This window comes from Petaurus breviceps, unplaced genomic scaffold, assembly GCF_028583685.1.
Source record: "Petaurus breviceps papuanus isolate PSGF00001 unplaced genomic scaffold, PetGlider_PUasm1.0 164, whole genome shotgun sequence".
Classification (NCBI taxonomy): domain Eukaryota; kingdom Metazoa; phylum Chordata; class Mammalia; order Diprotodontia; family Petauridae; genus Petaurus; species Petaurus breviceps.
Window position 1 is genome coordinate 290027 of NW_027185735.1, and position 20317 is coordinate 310343.

General features: G+C 38.6%; 1 long non-coding RNA gene across 1 annotated transcript; it reads left to right on the top strand.

Moving 5' to 3' along the window:
* Positions 1-2100: 2100 nt before the first annotated feature.
* On the top strand, positions 2101-18375 carry LOC138156763 (uncharacterized). The gene is made up of 3 exons (XR_011167218.1): positions 2101-2698; positions 16698-16804; positions 17243-18375. It is a non-coding gene; the product is annotated as an uncharacterized lncRNA (long non-coding RNA).
* The last annotated feature ends 1942 nt before the right edge of the window (positions 18376-20317 follow it).

A 20317-nucleotide genomic window follows, 5' to 3' on the forward strand; every position in this document is an offset into this window, starting at 1 on the left:
GACAGTGGCAGGGTTGAAAGGACCAAATGAGGGTTTTTTAAGGTGAGAGAGGTGGACATGTTTGTAAGCAGTAGGGAAGGAGCCAATAGACAGGGAATGATTGGAAACAAATGATAAGAGTAGAGATGACAGAATGGACACAGGAGATGCAATATATCAATAGATGGATTGAGATCACATGTGCAGGTAGAGGGGTTAGCCCCTAGTAAGGAGTAAAGCCACCTCTTCATTTGAGACAGGGTAAAGGAAGAGATAGTGACAGAAGACATATGAGTGATATGAAAGGAAGAAGGGGGGAGGCTTGGTGGCACAGTGAATAGAGCACTGGACCTGGAGGTCCAGTCAGGAGGACCTGAGTTCTAATCCAGCCTCAGGCACTTGACACTTTCTTGGGCAAGTCAAATTCAGCCTCAGACACTTAACACTTACGACCTTGAGCAAGTCACTTAACCCCAATTGCCCTGCCCTCTCCCCTCCAAAAAAAAAAAAAAGGAAGAAGGAATTCATGTAGAACAGCTTCAATTTTTTTCTGAAAAATGGAGCCATTTGAGGAGGGAGAAAAAGGTTTGGGAGAGCCACTGTGGAGAGTGGGAAAGTGGGCAGGAAAAGGTGGTATAGAAAGATTGCTTAGTGTAAGTGAGGGTCCAGTTGAGGTTATATAGTATTAATTTGTGATGGGCCCATGCAGAACAGTTGTGTAACTTTCTTTACCAACAATCAGGTGCCAGATGGGAGTCATCCAAGGCTGAGTGTTGGCAGGGTATAATTGGTAATATCATGGAGGTAGGGACTCAAGAGGACTATATAAAGAACTGGTTCGCTAAGGGGTCAAGATGGGGGAAAGAGGAGAGTGACTAGCGCAGGGAAAATGGACTGCCGAAGACAATTGAGAGGTCAAGGAATTTGAGGCCATGGTGTGGGTGAAGAGTAGGGTCTGGTAAGGGAAGGCAGAGGGAGAGGTGGAATGCCATGAAATTATTAATACCTGGGGCGGCCAGGTAGCACAGCAAGTAAGAGCACCGGCTTCAGTGTCAGAACGACCTGGAGATCGAATCCCAGGCTCAGACACTCAGCACCACACCCAGAAATAACTGGCTGTGTAACCTTGAGCAAGTTACTTAACCCTGATTGCTTAATAAAAAAAAAAAATTAATACCTAAGGGAATTTGGAAATTCTTGAACATGGATGTAGGTAATGGAAAGATTGAAGGTAAAATCATCTGTATATGGCTTAGGTGGGGTGGAGCAATGGGTAATGGGAAGTGAATAGGTTTAGGAAGTAGGTTTAAGTGAGAGGATGTCAATTGTATGTTGAAGTTCCCAAGTGTGAGGGCAGGAATTAGGAGAGAAAAATTGTGAGCCAGGAACGAAACTCATTGAGCAAGCAAGTGGCTGCTGACTGCAAACCTGAAGATTTGTCACCAGCCAGCTGCCAGGATTTTGATTTGGTGGTAGATAGGAATTGCATGAACCTCAGAGGAGGAAAGGTGTTACCAAGTGACGGAAATAGGGAGAGAACCTGTTAAGTTGCAATGGTGGGCAAGGAATATTCCAACTTCCTCATCTCAATCAGTGAGCTAAAGGGGAATGAGTGAAGGTATAACCAATACTGGAAAGGGTGGCCAGAAAAGTTGGGTCACTGGGGGAAGCCTGCTTTCAAATAGAGAATGGAAGGAGCAGGAAAAGAAAAGATCCATATAGCGCATTTTGTTGCCTGTGGAACAGGCATTCCAGAGGCCACAGTAGAAGTGAACGGTTTTTGAAGTGGGATGATTGAGGGGAATAACAATAAGAAATGCAGGGATGGGAAATAGGGTTTGAATGATTACCTACAGGGGTTCAGAATCACTAAGATCTGTAGCATATGACCAGGTGTGAGAATTTTCAACATTAAGTGGAAGGTTCTACTTCTCTATCCAGAGGAGACGGGAGTTCAGACTAGGCAAAAATGCAGCATGAGATGGAAGGCACGCAGTCAAATAAGAGGACCAGAGGACCTATTTCTCTACTCCTCTATACTCCAAAGACTGGAAAATAAGCACAAAATAGTGCAACTGGAAATGGAAGTTGAACCTGCATAACAAATTTCCTCTTTTCTCTTTCCGGGGATGGACACAGGAGATGCAAGGCCTGAGGTCAAAGGGAAGGTGGCTCCTCTTCTTTGTACCAGATCAAGCCTGCAGCAAAAGGTGGAAGTGGTCTTAAGCTGGCATAGATGGAAGTCATTCCAATAGCCTATAGCAGCTTCTCCTAAGGGATCACTCAAAGCAGGAATCAGGAGGCTCTTGGTTAGAGGAAAGCCTCCCAAGTGCAGAGGGAATTCACTATGGGGTCTGCTGTGTTTATAACCCCCTGAATTTTCCCTATCCGCTATATTCCCCCAAACTTAGCAGGCTGCACCCTGGATTTTCTTAGACTTCATTGCCTAGTCCTGTACCCTGATATGAGCCAGGCTACCTTCCTATCTAGGGCTTCATTTATTGTGGCCTTATCTGGTACAGTCAACATTGTCATCAACATAATAGTGTACATCAATGCCCTTATGAAGGGAAGTTTCCCACCTTAATGGATCAATAAGAGGCACAGTTCAAGTTGTCCTACAGAAAGATGACTAAGGTGTACTGGACTCTCCTATTATAAAAATGTAATGCTCCTGACTTTTCTCAGTCACAGAAATGAAGAAAAAAGCATTGATGAGGTCAGTACTTCCATACTACTCACCCTGGTCAGTGACTTGGTCAGTGACATTGAAGAGGTCAGGAACAACTCTTAGTTGTGATGGGCATGACTTTATTCATTTCTTGTGGCAAGGTGCCATCTACCTTCCTCATGGAACACACAGGATTGTAGTGTGGGGAATTAGGAGGTCCTTCTGCTTTCTTCATCTCCATCACTAAAGAAGAAATATGGTTCACCACAAAACCTCCACCCCCAGAGATCCAGTATTGTTTTGTTAACTACAGGGAATGGTTCAGACAGCACCAAGTGTTCTCATGTATCCTGTATGAAATAGTCTATATAGAGGTTCCCCAAAGGGGCTCAATACAGATACTGACCCCCAAGAGCTCATGATACTCCTTCCCTTGGGGTTAGATGAAACTGAAGAGACAATGCCATGTTGTTACATTTCCTACTACAGTATTACTGGTACCTCCATAGGCTGGCCATCAATTATTTTATTATCAGCCCTGTGTTTTAAGAACCACATACCCAGAGCTCCCTCCCTAAGAGTTTATCAGTCTTAGCAGTATGGTGATCTCTTTGCCTTCTCCCATCCTCAGATTGTGTTTTTAATCAACTATTTGTCTAGGTCATACATGTCCTGATCTCTGCTTCAGATTTAGTGAAACCCATCGCTAAAGCCTGAAGTTATCTGAATAGTGTTCTACTAAGAAAACAGTATCTAACTGCCCCTGAGTTAGACTAGATATAGGTTATGGCAGGTCATATTAGGGCCTGCATATATCTGATTTATCAAACACGTGTCTTTTAGGAACTTAACCCTTTCTTTTGCAGACCCTCCTTGGTAATCTCTGTATAATAGCATTTTATCTTTATGGGACCAGGTATGTATAATACCCCATCTAATCTCCCTAAAAATGGACAAAAGGACACTTCCATGTGGATTGGGTAATGTTTTAACCAGCTTTGTTAGTTAACTTTTCTGAGAGCTTCCCTATGGATCTCTATTACAGAAAAAGCTCATTAGCTCCATTTGACCATCACTTAGCAGCCACTGCCCCAGTGACTCATTAGGTTGCTACTTGAACTTCTCTTCCAACCTCCCCAGTTGTATCACCATCATCATCACTTTTTAAGGTTTACAAAGCATTTAATATATGTTACTTGATCCTCACAACATTGTTGTGAGGTAAGTTCTATAATTATCCCCAATTTACAGATGTGGAAATTGAGGCTGAGAGAGGTTAAGTAATTTTTCCAGGGTCACACAGCAATTTCGTGTCTGTGATAGGATCTGAACTTAGGTTAGTGGTGAAACCCCTAGTCCCTGGGTAGAAGAAGTCACCCTTGGAGAAACAGTAAACAGGAATTATGAGGAATTTTGTTACCACACTTCCCAAGTCTGCTTCACTCCTACTCTAATCCCCCTATTTAAGGATTCTCATCATAGTTCAGTGCAGTGAAATCTCTGAGGTTGGAAACTGTACTTGCCAGTCCATCAGTCGCTGTTGTGTTCCCTTGTGTTGGTCCCCAGCCCCAACAACAGAACCCCTTTTCTTTATGCTATTATGGAACCCATGAGCTGCCTTTCAGCTTTTTTGGATTCTCAGAAGCCAACGGCTCTGTCCCCAGTTGCTGAATGCATTGAGCTAACTTTGAGTCTTATTATGGTTATTCAACTTTGTTACAACAAAGGGAAATCATCTGGAAAGACAAAAGGCCGAGAATATAAAGAGAAACAATGAAAAAATGTGCTGAAAAGTGGCCTAGACATATCAGATCTCAAACTGTATTATATGGTAGTAATTATATTGTAAAATATTAATCATCAAAACAATCTGGTAGTGGCTAAGAAATGTGACTAAGAAAGAGTGGAATAGATTAGGGACACAATGCATTGTGGTAAATGACCATAGTAAACTAGTGTTTAATAAACACAAAGATTAAAGCTTTGGGAGCAAAAACTAGACAAAAATTTCTGGGAAAACTGGAATACTGTTTGGCAGAAACTAGTCAGAGAGTAAGATCTCATACCATATACTAAGGTAAGAAAGTCAAAATGATTAGACATAAAGGGTGATAACTTAAGCAAATTGGGGGAGCATAAAATAATTTATTTTTCAGATCTCTGGATAAGGAAAGAGTTTATAACCCAGAAAGACAGAGAGAGGGAGATCACAGGAAGCAAAATGGAAAACTTCGATTACATGAAATTAAAAAGTGATTTTAGAAACAATACCAATAAAACCAAAATTCTAAGGAAATTGGGGTAAAAAATTTAACAGCAAGTGTCTCTGTTAAAGGTCTCATTCATCAGATAGCAAACTGAGCCAAATTTGTAAAAATAAGAGCAATTTCCCAGTTGCCAAATGGTCAAAGAACATGAACAGGCAGTTTTCAGAAGAAATCAAAGATATCAATAGACATATGAAACAATGCTCTAATTCACTAATGGTAAGGGAAAATGCAAAGTAAAACAACTCACACCAGTTAGATTGACTTGCATGACCAAAAAAGAAAAGGACAAATGCTGGATGAAATGTGGGAAAATTGGGACACTAATGCACTTGTGAAGGGTCCGACCCTTCTGGAGAGCAATTTGGAACTATGTCCAAAGGGTATAACAACTTCATACCTTTTGAACCAGCAAAACTACTATATCTGTGGGAATACTATCTGTATCCCAAAAGGATAAAAGGAAAAGGACCTGTATGTACAAAAATATGTGTGGCAGCTCTCTTTGTGTCAGGAAAGAATTTAAATTGAGAGAATGTTCATCAGCTGGGAAATGCCTGAACAAGATGTGGTATATGATTGTTATGGAAGAAATTGTGCTGTAAGAAATGACAAGATGCTTCCAGAAAAACATGAAAAGACTTATGTGAACTCATGCCCTGGGGTGGAAGGCCCATCCCTCAGCTCCCAGCTGGCTTACCAGTTGTTAGGATAAAAATCTGTAATAAAGAGAAAGTTAGGCACAAAGTTCTGAGTTGATCAGGCTTGCAATTGCCAATAAAAGGGATCCAAAGCTCCTCAGTAGCCAAGGAAGCATCTGACAATCAAAGCAGCATTTTTATACAGTTAGTTACCTAAGACACTGGAAGCAGTCCAGTAAAGCAAACTAAACTAAGACTGTGATTGGTCACAGAGATGAAGGGTAGGTGTTGCTTGGCTTGATTCAGAGGGGCAATTATCATAACCCTGAGCAACAAGAGAAAAACACAGAGTTCGCTAACATCCTCTGGAATGTTTCATGGTGGGCAAACACAACTAGATTGCCCACGATGAGACTTTTTAGGGGACGTGAATCAAATATGCTGTGATCAGCTTGACTTGTCTCCCACGGTGAGCATTAGCTCACAAATTCAAATCTTTGTGGTTGGACATAGGGCCATAGGAATAAGGATGTTAAACTCTTACAACTTTTACTAGCGAGGCCTGTACAGTTAAGTCTGTGTTTGATCCATAAATATGGATTCCAGTAATTAGATACAATTCTCAATAACTAACAAATAATACAAAATAAAGTGGGGTATTAATTTTCAGTTTTACATGGGTAAAGGTGGCCAATGTTACATTTGATAATATAGAAGTACTATTGACCACTATACAATTTGAAAAGTCTAGTTACCTCTCACTGTTGTAAGTCTCTAAATTTTGAAGGATCTTCATTCCATGCAGCTTAGAGAGTATAAATATTTGGTATGATGACATCATTTAAAATGTTCTTAGGTAGTTATAGATCTTTGCTATGTCATGATAGCCAGCAAGTCAAGTCTATGATAATACTCCCATTTCAGTATGGTTTATTCAATTCTTAAGGGCATTTTGAGGATTGTATTTGTAATATGGGCATTTATTATTTCTAAGCCCATGAAAGAGACTCAGCCTCAGATGTATTATCCTGATCACCAGATGATATCCTGCTAGATTTTCATTAGGTGCAATCTGTAGTGATGTGTTACACAGCTTCTACTTTTTCTTTATATAATCTTCCTTTACCACAAAGTCTAGAGTCCTTAGGAACAAACATTCTGTATGCATGGTGGCAATGAACTGGTCCCAAATTTCTTTCCCTATAAACCCCAACACCCATTTCCAAAAACAAATACACATGACTTGTCATTTCTTCAGCACATCGTTGCTAACATATTATTGGCTGAGTTCATGTAGATGCCAACTCTTGGAGCACCTTTTTGTCTGCTTTTGAATCTTAACTGTTTCATGTTAAATGTTTCAGAATCATGACTGCATCATGAAATACATTAGTAAGCCTTTACTCCTCACTGTTTCTCACTCCCTGTAACCAATCTGTTGACAAGGCCTGTCCGTTTCACCTCCACAACATTTCAATATTCCCTTTTCTTTCCTCTGATATTGTTACCACTCTGGTGCAGGCCTTTGTCACCTCATTGCAATGTTGTTATTTCTCCTTCGTTTTTTGAAGAGGGCCAGTGACATCAAAGGGTATGCAAATCTTTATAACCCTTTGGGTATAGTTCCAAATTGCTTTCCAGAATTTTTCCCAGCAGTTTTGACCAAATAGTGAATTCTTATCCCACAAGCTTAAATCTTTACATTTGTCAAGCACAAAGTTGCTGTTATCATTTACCACTGTGTATGGCGTGTCTACTCTGTTCCACTGAATCACTTTTATGTTTCTTAAGGCAGTACCAGGTAGTTTCTTACAATGTAGTTTAAGATCTGGTACTGCTAAACCTCCTTCCTTTATATTTTTTTCCCATTAATTCCTTTTGATATTCTTGACCTTTTGTTATTCCAAATGAATTTTGTTATTATTTCTAGTTCAGTAAAGTAATTTTTTGGTAATTTAATTGGGATGGCATTGAATAAGCATGTTAGATTAGGTAGAATGGTCAATTTATGATATTGGCTCTGCTCACCCATGAACAATTAATATTTCTTGAATTATTTAAATCTGATTTCATTTGGATAAAATGTTTTATAATTATATTCATGTAGTTCCTGGATTATCTTGGTGGATAAAATCCCAGATATTTTATACTGTCTGCAGTTATTTATTTTATTTTTTTTGGAGGGGGGGAGGCATGGCAATTGGAATCATGTGACTTGCCCAAGGTCACACAGCTGGTAAGGAGTGTGTGTCAAGTGTCCAAGGAGGGATTTGAATTCAGGTCCTCCTGACTCCAGGGCTGATGCTGTATTCACTGTACCATCTAGTTGCCCCTCTACAGTAATTTTAAATGGGGTATCTCTTTTTCTCTCCTTGCACAGTTTGGTTGGTAACATGTAGAAATGCTGGTGATTTATATGGTTTAACTTTATGTCCTGTTACTTTGCTAAAATTATTAATTGTTTCAACTAACTTTTTAGTTGAATCTCTAGTATTTTCCATGTATATTGTTGCTGGAAAAAGGGATAGTTTTATCACCTTGTTGCCCATTCTGATTCCTTCAAATTCTTTTTCTTCTCTAGTACAATATTGAAAAATATTGTTGACAGTGGGTATCCTTGTTTCACTACTGATCTTCTTGGGAAGGCTTCTAGCTTATTCCCATTACAAAAAATACTTGCTGATGGCTTTAGGTAGATGCTGGCTACCATGACACAGCAAAAATCTACCTAAGAAAATTTTAAAATATGTTATCATACCAAATATTTATACTCTCTAAGCTGCATGGAATGAAGATCCTTCAAAATTCAGAGACTTAAAATAGTGAGAAGTAACTAGACTTTTCAAATTATATAATGGTCAATAGTACTGCTATGTTATCAAATGCAACACTGGCCACCTTTGCCCATGTGGAATTGAAAATTAATACCCCACTTTGTTTTGTATTATTTGTTAGTTATTGAGAATTTTATGTAACTACTGGAATCCATATTTATGGATCAAACACAGACTTAATTGTAGCTGTTACTGTGTACAGTTTTCTCCTGGTTTTGCTCATTTCACTCAGCATCAGTCTTTCCAGGTTTTTCTGAAGTCTGCCTGCTCATCATATCTTATAGCACAATAGTACATGCATATACTATGACTTCTTTAACCATTCCCCAACTAATTGGTATCCCCTCAATTTCTAGTTCTTGACTACCATATAAAGAACTGCTATAAATATTTTTGTATATATGGGTCCTTTTCCCACTTTTATGATCTCTTTAGGATACAGCCCTAGAACTGGTATTGCTGGGTCAAAGGGTATATACATTTTTATAGCTCTTTTTAGCATAATTCCAAATTGCTCTTCAGAATGGTTGGATCAGTTCACAACTCTGCCAGTAAGGAATTAGTATTCCAGTTTTCAAACATCTTCTCCAGCATTTATAATTTTACTGTTTTGTCATGTTAGCCAATCTCATAGGTGTGATGTGGTACCTCAAGAGTTGTTTTGATTTGCATTTCTCTAATCAATAGTGATTTAGAGCATTTTTTCCTATGACTATATATAGCTTTAATTTAATCCTCTAAAAACTTCCTGTTCATATCCTTTGACCATTTATCAGTGGTGAATGACTTGTATTCTTGTAAATTTGACTGAATTCTCTATATATTTTAGAAATGAGGCCTTTATCAGAGATACTGGTTGTAAGAATTCTTTTTCCAATTTTTTGTTTCCCTCCTAATCTTGGATGTATTGGCTTCATTTGTGTAAAACCTTTTCAATTTAATGTAATCAAAATTATCCATTTTGCATTTCATAATGTTCTCTGTCATTTGTTTGGTCATAAATTCCTCTGTTCTCCATAAATCTGACAGGCAAACTATTTCTTCGTCTACTAATTTGCTTGTACTATCAGCCTTTATATTTAAATCATGTACCCGTTTGGACTTTATTTTGATATATGGTGTAAGATATTGGTCTAGGCCCAGTTTCTGCCATATTCTTTTCCAGTTTTCCCAGCAGTTTGTGTCACATAGTGAGTTCTTACCCCAGAAGCTGGGGTCTTTGGGTTTTTCCAACCGTAGATTACTATAGTCATTGACTATTGTTTCTTGTGTACCTAACCTATTTCACTGATCTACCACTCTATTTCTTAGCTAGTACCTAGTACTTTTGATGATTGCTTCTTTATAATACAAGTTAAGACCTGATATGGCTATGATATGGTAGACTTCTGGAGAAAACTTAATGGGGATAAAAAGAAATATAGTTTTTTTTTCTTATCAGTACATGGCATGTACACAAAAAGTGAATATGTAATAGGACATAAAAACCTCAAAATCAAATATTAAATGCATTCCCTTTCAAATCATGATGCAATAAAAATAATATGTAATAAAGGGCCATGGAAAGATAGACTAAAAATTAATTGGAAACTAAATAATCTAATCCTAAAGAATGAGTGAGTCAAACAACAAATCAGAGAAATAATCAATAACTTCATTCAAGAGAAAGACATAATGAGACAACATACCATAACTTATGGGATGCACTTCTTAGGGGAAGTTTTATGTCTCTGAATGCTTACATGAATAAAATAGAGAAAAAGAGAGCAATAAATTGGGCATGCAGCTAAAAAAAATATTGAAAATCCCCAATTAAATACCAAATTGGAAATACTGAAAACAAAAGGAGAGATTGATAAAAATGAAATTAAGAAAACTAGTGAAGTAATAAATAAAACTAAATGCTGGTTTTATTTAAAAAAAAAACCAATAAAACAAACAGTTGGTTAATTTGATTTAAAAAAAGAAAGAAGAAAACCAAAACACCAGTATCAAAAATGAAAAGGGTGAATTTGCCACCGATGAAGAGGAAATTAAAACATCAATTAGGAGCTATTTTGCCCAAATGTATGCCAACAAATTTGACAATCTTAGTGAAATGGATGAATAGAATACATAATCCCATCTGAAAAACAGAAATTGAACAAACTGTCAATAAACTCCCTAGGAAAAATTTCCAGGGTCACATGAATTTACAAGCAAATTCTATCAACCATTTAAAGAACAATTAATTCCCATAATATATAGACTATTTGGGAAAATAGGTGAAGTCCTACCAAATTTTTTTTATGACACAAATATGGTACTGATACTAACTTGGGAAGAGTCAAAAGAAACAAAGAAAATTATAGACCAATTTCCCTCATGAATATAGATGCAATTTTTTTTTTGCTTTTTGGAGGGCAATTGGGGTTAAGTGACTTGCCCAAAGTCACACAGCTAGTAAGTGTGTCAGGTGTCTGAGGCCAGATTTGAACTCAGGTCCTCCTGACTCCAGGGCCGGTGTTCTATTCACTGTGTCACCTAGCTGTCCCAAGATGCAAAAATTTTAAATAAAAAATTAGCAAAAAGATTATGGGAATTTATCAGAAGAATAATACACTATGTTCAAGTAGGATTTATACCAGGAATGTAAGGGTGGTTCAATATTAGGAAAACTATCTTCATAGTTTATAACATCAACAACAAAATTAACAGAAACATTATGATTATCTCAAGAAATGTAGAAAAAGCTTTTGACAAATTACAACACCCATTCCTATTAAAGATGAATTATTATTAGAGAGTATAGGAATAAATGGAGCCTTCCTTAAAATGGTAAGTAGCATCTACCCAAAACCATCAGCAGGCATGATATGTATTGATAAGTTAGAAGCATTTCCAAGAAGATTGGGGGTGAAACAAGAATAGCCATTATCACCACTGTTACTCAGTATGGTACTAGAAACATTAGCTTTAGCAATACCGTGTTTCCCCGATAATAAGACACTGTCTTATTAAATTTTTTTGGACAGAAAAACACCAGAGGGCTTATTTTCAGGGGAGGGCTTATTTTAATGAACATTGACAGCAATTTTAATAAACAGGTAAATGTGAACAAAAAAAAGTACCTTTATTCAATAATGAATTCAATAAAGAACAGGATGACGCGTTCACTGTTGCAGCTCTGATTGGATGCAGCTCGGAGCGCAGCGTGCATTTCACGGGGGGGGGGGATGGTGCATACAGAGGGTACCGTAATGTAGCGTGTAGCGCAGGGGATCACCTTCACTACAGTAGCAATCTCAATAGGGCTTATTTTCAGGGGAGGGCTTATTTTAGAGGAATCTTACACAGTAAGGGGAGGGCTTATTTTCGGGATAGGTCTTATTATCGGGGAAACATGGTAACAGAAGAAAAACAAATTGAAGGAATTAGAATAGGCAAAGAAGAAACTAAGCTATCACTCTTTGAAGATAATATGATGATACACTTAGAGAATCCTAGAGAATCAAGTAAAAAACTACTTGAAATAATAAACAAAGTTGCAGGATATAAAACAAATCCACATAAATCATTGGCATTTCTATATATTACTAACAAAGCCCAAAAGCAAGAGATAGAAAGAAAAGTTCCATTTTTTTCCACGTAACTTTTCTAAAATTCTATTCACCTCCTTAAGTACTTTCTTGTTTATTTTATGATAAGATTTATCTAGCTCAAAGAGGTGGAGGTGGAGGTCCTCTACTAGTATGGTTTTGCTCTCCATTTCTTCCTGTCACTCCCTTAACTTCTCCTCTAAGAATATGGATGCTATACACCTTGGTGAGCATGTGTTTAGTAATGATATTATTTCATTGTTTATGGTGCTTTTTAGCAGGATATAGTTTCCTTCTTTGTCTCTTAATTATATCTATTTTTGCTTTTCTTTTGTCTTAGATCAGGATTGCTACCCAGTAGGTATCCCTCTTGTTCAAATGTGTTTCTTGTAAACAACATATTGTAGAATTATGCTTTTTAATCCATTCTGCTGTCCATTTCCATTTTATGGGAAAGTTCATCCCATTCATATTCCCAGTTAAGATTACTATCTGTATCTTTCTCTCTATCCTATTCCCCCCATTTATGCTTTTCTTTCTCCCTTCTTTCTTTCCCTCTTTACTAGAGGTTTGCTTTTCTCCACTGCCTCCCTCAATCTGTTCTCCCTTCTCTTCCCCTCTCCTTTTACTTTCCCCTTTCCCCTCTTACTGTCTATAGGGCAAGTTAGATTTCTATACCTGAGTGTTATTCCCTCCATATGTGATGAGTAAAGTTCAAAGAATGCTTATCTCCCTTCTTTCCCTCTGATTTTTCATGTAATGTAATTTGCCCTTTATTGCCTCCTCCTTTTCTCATCTCCCATTGCAATTTCTTTTCACCACTTAATTTTTTTAATCATCACATCAAAGTCAATTTATCCCCACCCCCTCTGTCTATGTATATCTCTTCTAAATGTCATAATAAAGACAACAGTTCTCAAAAATTATAAGTATCATCTTCCTATTTAGGGATGTAAACAGTTTACACTTATTGAGTAACATTTTTTTCCTTTCCTGTTTACCTTTTTATGCCTCTCTTGAGTCTTGTATTTGATGATAAAATTTTCCATTGAGCTCTGGTCTTTTTATCAGGAAGGTCTGGAAGTCCCCTATTTCATTGAATGTCCATCTCCTCTCCTGAAAGATTATGCTCAGTTTTGTCGGACAGTTGATCCTGGTTTATGTCCAAGTTCCTTTTCCTTACAGAATATAATATTCCAAACACTCCAGTCTTTTAATGTAGAAGCTGCAGGATCCAGATTAGTTGTTTTTCCAGGGAGATATTTTACATTTTCTTCTCTTTTTTCATACTTTTCATTTTGTTTGACTGATTCTTGATGTCTTATAGAGTCATTAGCTTCTACTTGCCCAATTCTGATTTTTAATGAATGTTTTCTTCAGTTAGCTTTTGTACCTCCTTTTCCATTTGACCAATTCTACTTTTTAAGAAATGTTTTTTCTTCAGTGTACATTTTTTCCATTGTGTCAATTTTATTTTTAAAGGAATTGTTCAATTTTTCTTCTACCTCTCTAATTTGACTTGTAAAATCCTTCGTGAGCTCTTCCAAGAAGGCTTTTTGGGCTTCATATTCCCCTATGAGGTTTCAGATGTGGGCATAGTGACAACGCTATCCTCTTCTGAATTTTTGTTTTACTCTACCCTGCCCCCATAATAAGAATCTATGGTCTTCAATTTTCTGTCTTGCTTCTTACTCAAGATGTTTGCCTTTTTCGTGCTACTTAAAGTTGATCTCTACTTCTGGGGCACAGGGGGTACTGTCCCACATTTCTTGTGCTGGGGGATAGGGGCCTGGTTATTGGCTTGTGTGGTGAGGCCCCAGGTTCAGGCACCTGGAAGTTCTAGAGGCTATAGCTTACCTGGTGCTGAGCTGGAGCTGTTGGTGATGACTGGTGTGTGCTGATGCCACCTGGGCTTTTAATGCATTTCACCCGGTTTATACTGAAGCTCATAGGGTTGAGGGTAGTCTGACTGTGGGAGGTTGCCTCCTTACCATGGGCTGCATCAAAGCACAGGTGGGCTCAACTGCTGGTAGAAACACATCCACTGCACAAGTAGTGGTTCTCCATGATGATTTGGAGGGGAGGGAGTCCTGATGTTGGTGCCTGCCTGTTTCACAACCGTAGGGCTCAGGATCTCCTGCTGGTTTGCTGAGGTGGGGCTTGCCACTGGCTTGCCGGGACAGGACACCTCCCATCCTGTACTGGTCCCATTCATCCACACCAAAAGGAACCTGTCCTGTTCATCCCCCTAGCCTGAACCCTGTCTTTCTGCTGGCTCTATTGTTCCAGGATTTTTCCTGGGGAAGTATTTTCTGGGTTTTTCAAGATCAGTAAGGGAGAATGAGAGTGACTCTGCCATCTTGGCTCCCAGAAGTTGATTTTCTTCCATAACTCTGTCTTTAATAGGATTAGGTTCACAAGGTTTGCAATAGTTTTCACCATCCGAACTGGAAAACCAGATTCAGAAGGTATTGTGTCTCATTACTGGCAGATTTTAGCAGAATTAAGTGGGGGATTTCTGCAAGTGACTTGGAACCAGAGAAGCAGATCTACGAAGAGGAAGCTCCTAAAGCTTCCCTGATAATAAAGGCCTATTCCACAATTTCTGAGAGAAAATGTTTCCAGGAGTCAGATGGCTACATGTGACAGCTGGGACACAAGATTAAATGTGCTGGTTAAATAGACACTGGAAATGGGTTACCAGGAACAGAGAGACTTGATATTATTTAACATTGATGATCATTATTGTATTATGTTGGCTTTGATGCTTTATGGCATTAATGTTTGCCTGCAAGGAGTATTCTTGCTCAAATTTTGGTCAGCTGAAAGCTTGTTTTCTGTTTTTGTTAGCCTCACCTTACCAAAACTTGACTTCTGGAATAATAATGTTACCTGTTTGACAAAGGGAAGTTTGACCTTCCTAAAGTGATTTCATTTTTGTCAGCTACTCTAGCTAATTGATAACATGTAACACTCTCCTCTCAAATCAGTCCATTGTGAGGCCTCTAAAAGTAGTTTAATTTGTAACTCAACTTAGTATATTTAACAAGGTTTATCTCCTTAGGGAGACTGACTAGACTAGGGAGAATCAGAGACAATGAATCTCAATAACCCAATCTTCAATAACCGGAAAAAAAACAGAAATTACTTTGGAAAGAACTATTTGATAAAAAGACTGAGAAAACTGGAAAGCAATCTGGTAGAAATTAGGCTTAGAGGGGTGGCCAGGTGGCTCAGCGAGTAAGAGCACCGGCTCCAGTGTCAGGATGACCTGGGGATCAAATCTGGGCTCAGATACTCAGCACCACACCCAGAAATAATAACTGGCCATGTAACCTTGAGCAAGTTACTTAACCCCAATTGCTTTAAAAAAAAAAAAAAGAAAAAGAAATTAGGCTTAGACCAATATTCAATATCATATTTCACAATCACTTAAAAATGTACAGAGGATCTGAATATAAAGGATCAGTCATTAAAAAAAAATTAGAAAAGGAGAGCATATATCTCTCAGAGTTATGGGTATGAGATATATTCATAACCAAACAAGGTACAGAGAAAATTACAAAAAGAAAAAGATAATTTTTATTACATGAAATAAAAAAGCTTCTGCACAAACAAAATTAATGCTCCTAAGGTAGGAAGGGAATCAATCAGATGAAAAAAAAATCTTCACATCAGATTTCTCACTTTTAATAATACAGACAAGTAGAAGGCATTCACAAATGTGTGTGTGTGTGCTATAATATGTGTTTTTTCAACAACTCCAAGAATAGGGCATCTTCTCTGTCTTCATACAACTGCTATTTTAGTTCAGACCTTCACCTCTCCCCTAGGTTGTTGCATCCTTTATTGTCTCTAGTGTCCTCCTATTTAGTCTCTTCATTCTAATTCATTCTCCACACAAACATCACAGTGATTTTCCTAAAATTCAAATTTTAACAGTGCACCTCCCTACTCCAGTGGCTACCTTTAGTATCTTTAGATATTTTAGTATCAAGTATAAGCTCTTCTGTCTGGCATTTAAAACTCTTCAGAACCGGATGCCTTCTACCTTTATAGTTTCCTTATTATTACTCCTCTCCACAAATTCTGTAGCTTAGACATATTGCCCTATTTATTGTCTTTCACACATGACACTGTCTCCTAAAGCTGTCCCCATGCCTGGAACAAATTGGAATCTGTGGCATCCTTTAAAACTAAGCTCAAGTACTGGTTGGTTGTTGTCCTTTGTTCTTGAAGAGGACCAAAATGACATCACTATGCTAGAGTCAAGTTTCAGTGTATCTGTGGCTGATCAGACCAATTTGAGCTCAGAATGTTCTACAACAGGTTCGGCACAAATACTCCATGTAATCATTTGGGGTGGATTCTCAAATTTGTGCATCTTGTTTTTCTTTTGTGCTATTTCCATTCTGCTTTGCTCATAGAGCATGCACCTTCTCTGATGTGGGCATGCCATGCTAGTGGACCTGTGCCAGTGTGTCTCATGTCACACAATTCCAAGGTTCTTAAGAGTGATCTTGAGAGTGTCCTCATATCACTTCTTCTGACCACCATGTGAACAATTCCCCTGTGTGAGTTCTCCATGAAATAGTCTTTTTGGCAAGAGTATGTTTTTCATTCAAACATGGCCAGCCCATCAGAGTTGTGTTCTCTGAAGTAGAGTTTGAATGCTTGGCAGTTTGGTTCAAGAAAAGACCTCAGTATGTGATATCTTATCCTACTAGGTGATCTTCAGAATCTTCCTAAGACAATTCAAATGGAAGTGATTCAGTTTCCTGGCATGGCACTGATAGATGGTCCAATCTCGCAGTTTAGATGAGATTCAAAGAGGGTAAGTGATTTGCCTATGATCATACAACATCAGAAGCAGAATTTGAATTTGGGTAATAGTAATTTGTATAATTTGAATAATGGTAATGAGAATTTGAAGATCTTCCCTGCCCCCTAATAGACCAAGATCTTTCCTGCCCCCTAATAGATCAAATTTATATTCACGTGGAACCTGTGGTTGAAGGAGTTTGCTGAAGGGTAGAGCAGAGCCCACAGGAAGCTGGGAATTAGAGCAGCTAGCACAATGGGAGAGAGAGGATGCAGGCAAGAAGACAGCTAAGCTTGTGAGTGTTTGTTTGTGGGAAGGCTAAAGGATAGTATGACTCCCTACTGTTTTATGGTGTATTAACTTCTTTGTTGCTATGATGGATTTGGTTTCCTGTTGTTGGGATTCAGCTTTCTGCTGTCTGAATAAATGTTCTTTCTGTCTTTGTTATAGTAATGGCAATTAAAGATTCCCCTGTATTGGCTTGGTTTTCAAATTGATTGTGTTAAAACCCAGAGTTTGTTAATCCCACCTGTGGGATGGGCTTGTTGATGTGAAAAGAAAGTCCTGAACTGGGAGGAGCTGGTGATATAGATTTGGAGAGACACTAGAGAGAGGCGGAAGATCTTTTTGGAAGCAGCACCTCGTGGGGAGAGAGAGACTAAGAGAATTGCTGGTGGCCGCTTTGAATTGCCCTGGACTTTTGAGACCTGCCCCCTGAGCTGCCAAGGACTGAGGAGACATGGCTGTTTTGCTGGTACTTTGTCTGTCTGTTTTGATGTTGTTTTGCCAGATTTGTCCACTGGTGAAAAACAGTCCTTTTGTTGAAGAAGTCCTGGAACCTAGCTGTTCGCTAAGAAGCCCTGAGACTGTCCTGCAGACAGAGAGTGAATACTGTCCACTGGTGAGGGACAGTGCTGTTGTTGCAGGGGTCTGGAGACTGTCTTGCAGACAGAATGAATACTGTCCACTGGTGAAGGACAGTGCTGTTGTTGCAGGGGTCTGGGAGCCTTTCTGTTGGTTCAGAAGCCCTGAAGAAGGATTTTCTTGTTGTATGTTTACAGAAATCCTGGGAGAGGGCTTTGCTAATGTGTTCAGGGGTTCTAGGACTGTTCTACAGACAGAGGATAAATTCATGAAGGGACTGGCAATGTATCTTATGGCCTTGCTAAGCCTTGTCTCCCCAGGAACTAAGATTGCTGAGAACTTGCCTCGTGTCAAGATGAAGAAAAGACCTCCATTTGGGTATTAAGTGCTGTGTTTAAACTTGATGTAACTCTGGGGTAGATTCAATTGTGATCCAGGGGTGGGGAACTTTTGACCTTATGTTTGGAAACTAATCTCCATTTGAGAAGAGGGGATTTGTGGTGGACTTAATTAAGGTATAGCCTAGGGGTGGAGAAGTATTTAGAACAGGGACTTTGTAATTGATTGAATGATTGGAAGGTCCTGGGGTGGGGTAGTACTTGGAGATTATTTAATCACACTTAGTAAATGCTGTATTTTGAATGATGTCATGTTTTGATCTTCTCTGTTCTTGGTTTGTCACTGAATAAAATAGAGAGCACCTATGCTGGTATTTTGAACCTGGGAAGTTGCCTTTGCTTGGCATTACATTACAGTCTTCTATATGGAGAATCTGTTATAGTTTGCAATTCAGAGCTGTGCTGGCATATTCATAGTCACTTTCAGTGCTGTGAATATTGTGTTGGCACTACATTTGGCAACAAGGATGGGACAGATAAATATTGGATCTCTATTTGGAGGCAGAAGGGCTTTAGAGAGAGAAACGGCTATCCCAGGATGGGATGATTTACCTTATTCTTCCCTAGCAAGGGAAAGGGCTAAAAGTACAGGACTCTGTGAAAACTAAAAACTGAGGTTACAGAAGGGAGAAACTAGAGATTTAGAAACATGTTTGTAAGAAATACCAATAAAACCAGGGAAAGAACTGGAAGAAGGGTATAGAAAAGGCTGGGTTTTACTAACAGGTTACAATATTATATGTAAGGGCAGAGACGAGCTGCTGGAAGAGAAAACTCAGATGGGGAGGAACTTAGCTGATGTGCAAGGGAAACTTTCTATGTTACAGAGTTCTGTCTTTCCTTTAGAAGAACAGGCTGGAGGATCTCAAGTGGTAGAAGAAAAAAAACTGTGAATTTAGCTAAGAAAAAGCAAAAAACTAACAAGAGGAATGTGCATGCTGCCCTAATACAGGCTGAGCCTAATTGCCCTGGTGACAGCTGCCAGGAGAGCGTGTGTGTAAAAAATGCAACAATGTTAGATGAGGGGGCTTTTACAAGGGCAGAAGTTCTCCCCATACTCAGAAGAAAGCAGAAACATGGAGGCTAAACAGAGTTCAGGGAGATAACTGAGGATTTAGCTCAGGAGGAGGTTATTGATATATTAAGTTGATTCACCCAAAAGATGGGAGAATCATTAGTGTCTTGGATGATGAGAATCAGTGATGAAGGGGCCAGAAAAGTATGGGTAGATAGTATAGATTGCTTGAAATGTATAGGTATTAGTCAGAATCCTTTTCTACAGAAAGCTTTTAGGTATTACCATATGCAAGGAGGTAACAATATGACCAATCTGTTAGCTTTAGCTACCGCTGGATGCAATAAAATGTATCCCACTGACTCTTTGGGGCCTAGTGGTGAGAGATTCTGGTATTCACTTATGAGAAGGTTAAAGGAGGAGGTAATGAAAACTGCTATTATGGTTAGAGACACAAATGCATATTACAATATCCCTTTAGCAGTTTCTCACAGAAATATCATAATGAAGATAGATTTTCCTGCTTATAAGCAACTAATTGTGACTCTACCAATTGGGGAGATAGGGCACACTCTTTCAGAAGTGCTGGATGAGATTTCACAGCTAACTGACTTGGGAGAATGGGAAAAAGATAAATTTCTCCAACAGAGAAGAACAAATAGCCAGCACATTCAAAATGAGAAGAGATTTAAAAGAAAAGAATCGTTTACTGCTCTACTGAGAGCAGGGGTAGATTTTGGAATAATAGATGGTATTCCAAGTAGTGAACTATATAATATGTATCGAGAAAAGGGGCTTGATGTTAGATGGAATAGAGAAGTGAGGACTGCCCCTATAGATCTTCCTGAATCCTTGTTTCCAAGTTTGTCATATCTTTAGGGAGAATAGAAAATTGGCCAAGCTCCAGCACAGATTAAAGAAATACACAGACGGGTTTACAGACCCCATATCAGTTTGACCATATGTTGGAAAAACAGATCAAATACTGTAACGAGGCATTAATAGATACTGGGGCAGAATCCCCCCTTATATATGGGAACCCTGACAGATTCAAACATGAAACTCCTATTACCATCACAGGACTGGATGAAATATCAGTCAGACAAATGAAACTAATGATGAAAATTGGACAATTACCTAAGAAAGAATATACCATGATAACTCTACCCATTCCTGAATACATCATTGGAATAAGTATTTTGAGAGGTATGAATTTAACCAATTTGCAGTAAGGAAGATAGGAATTAA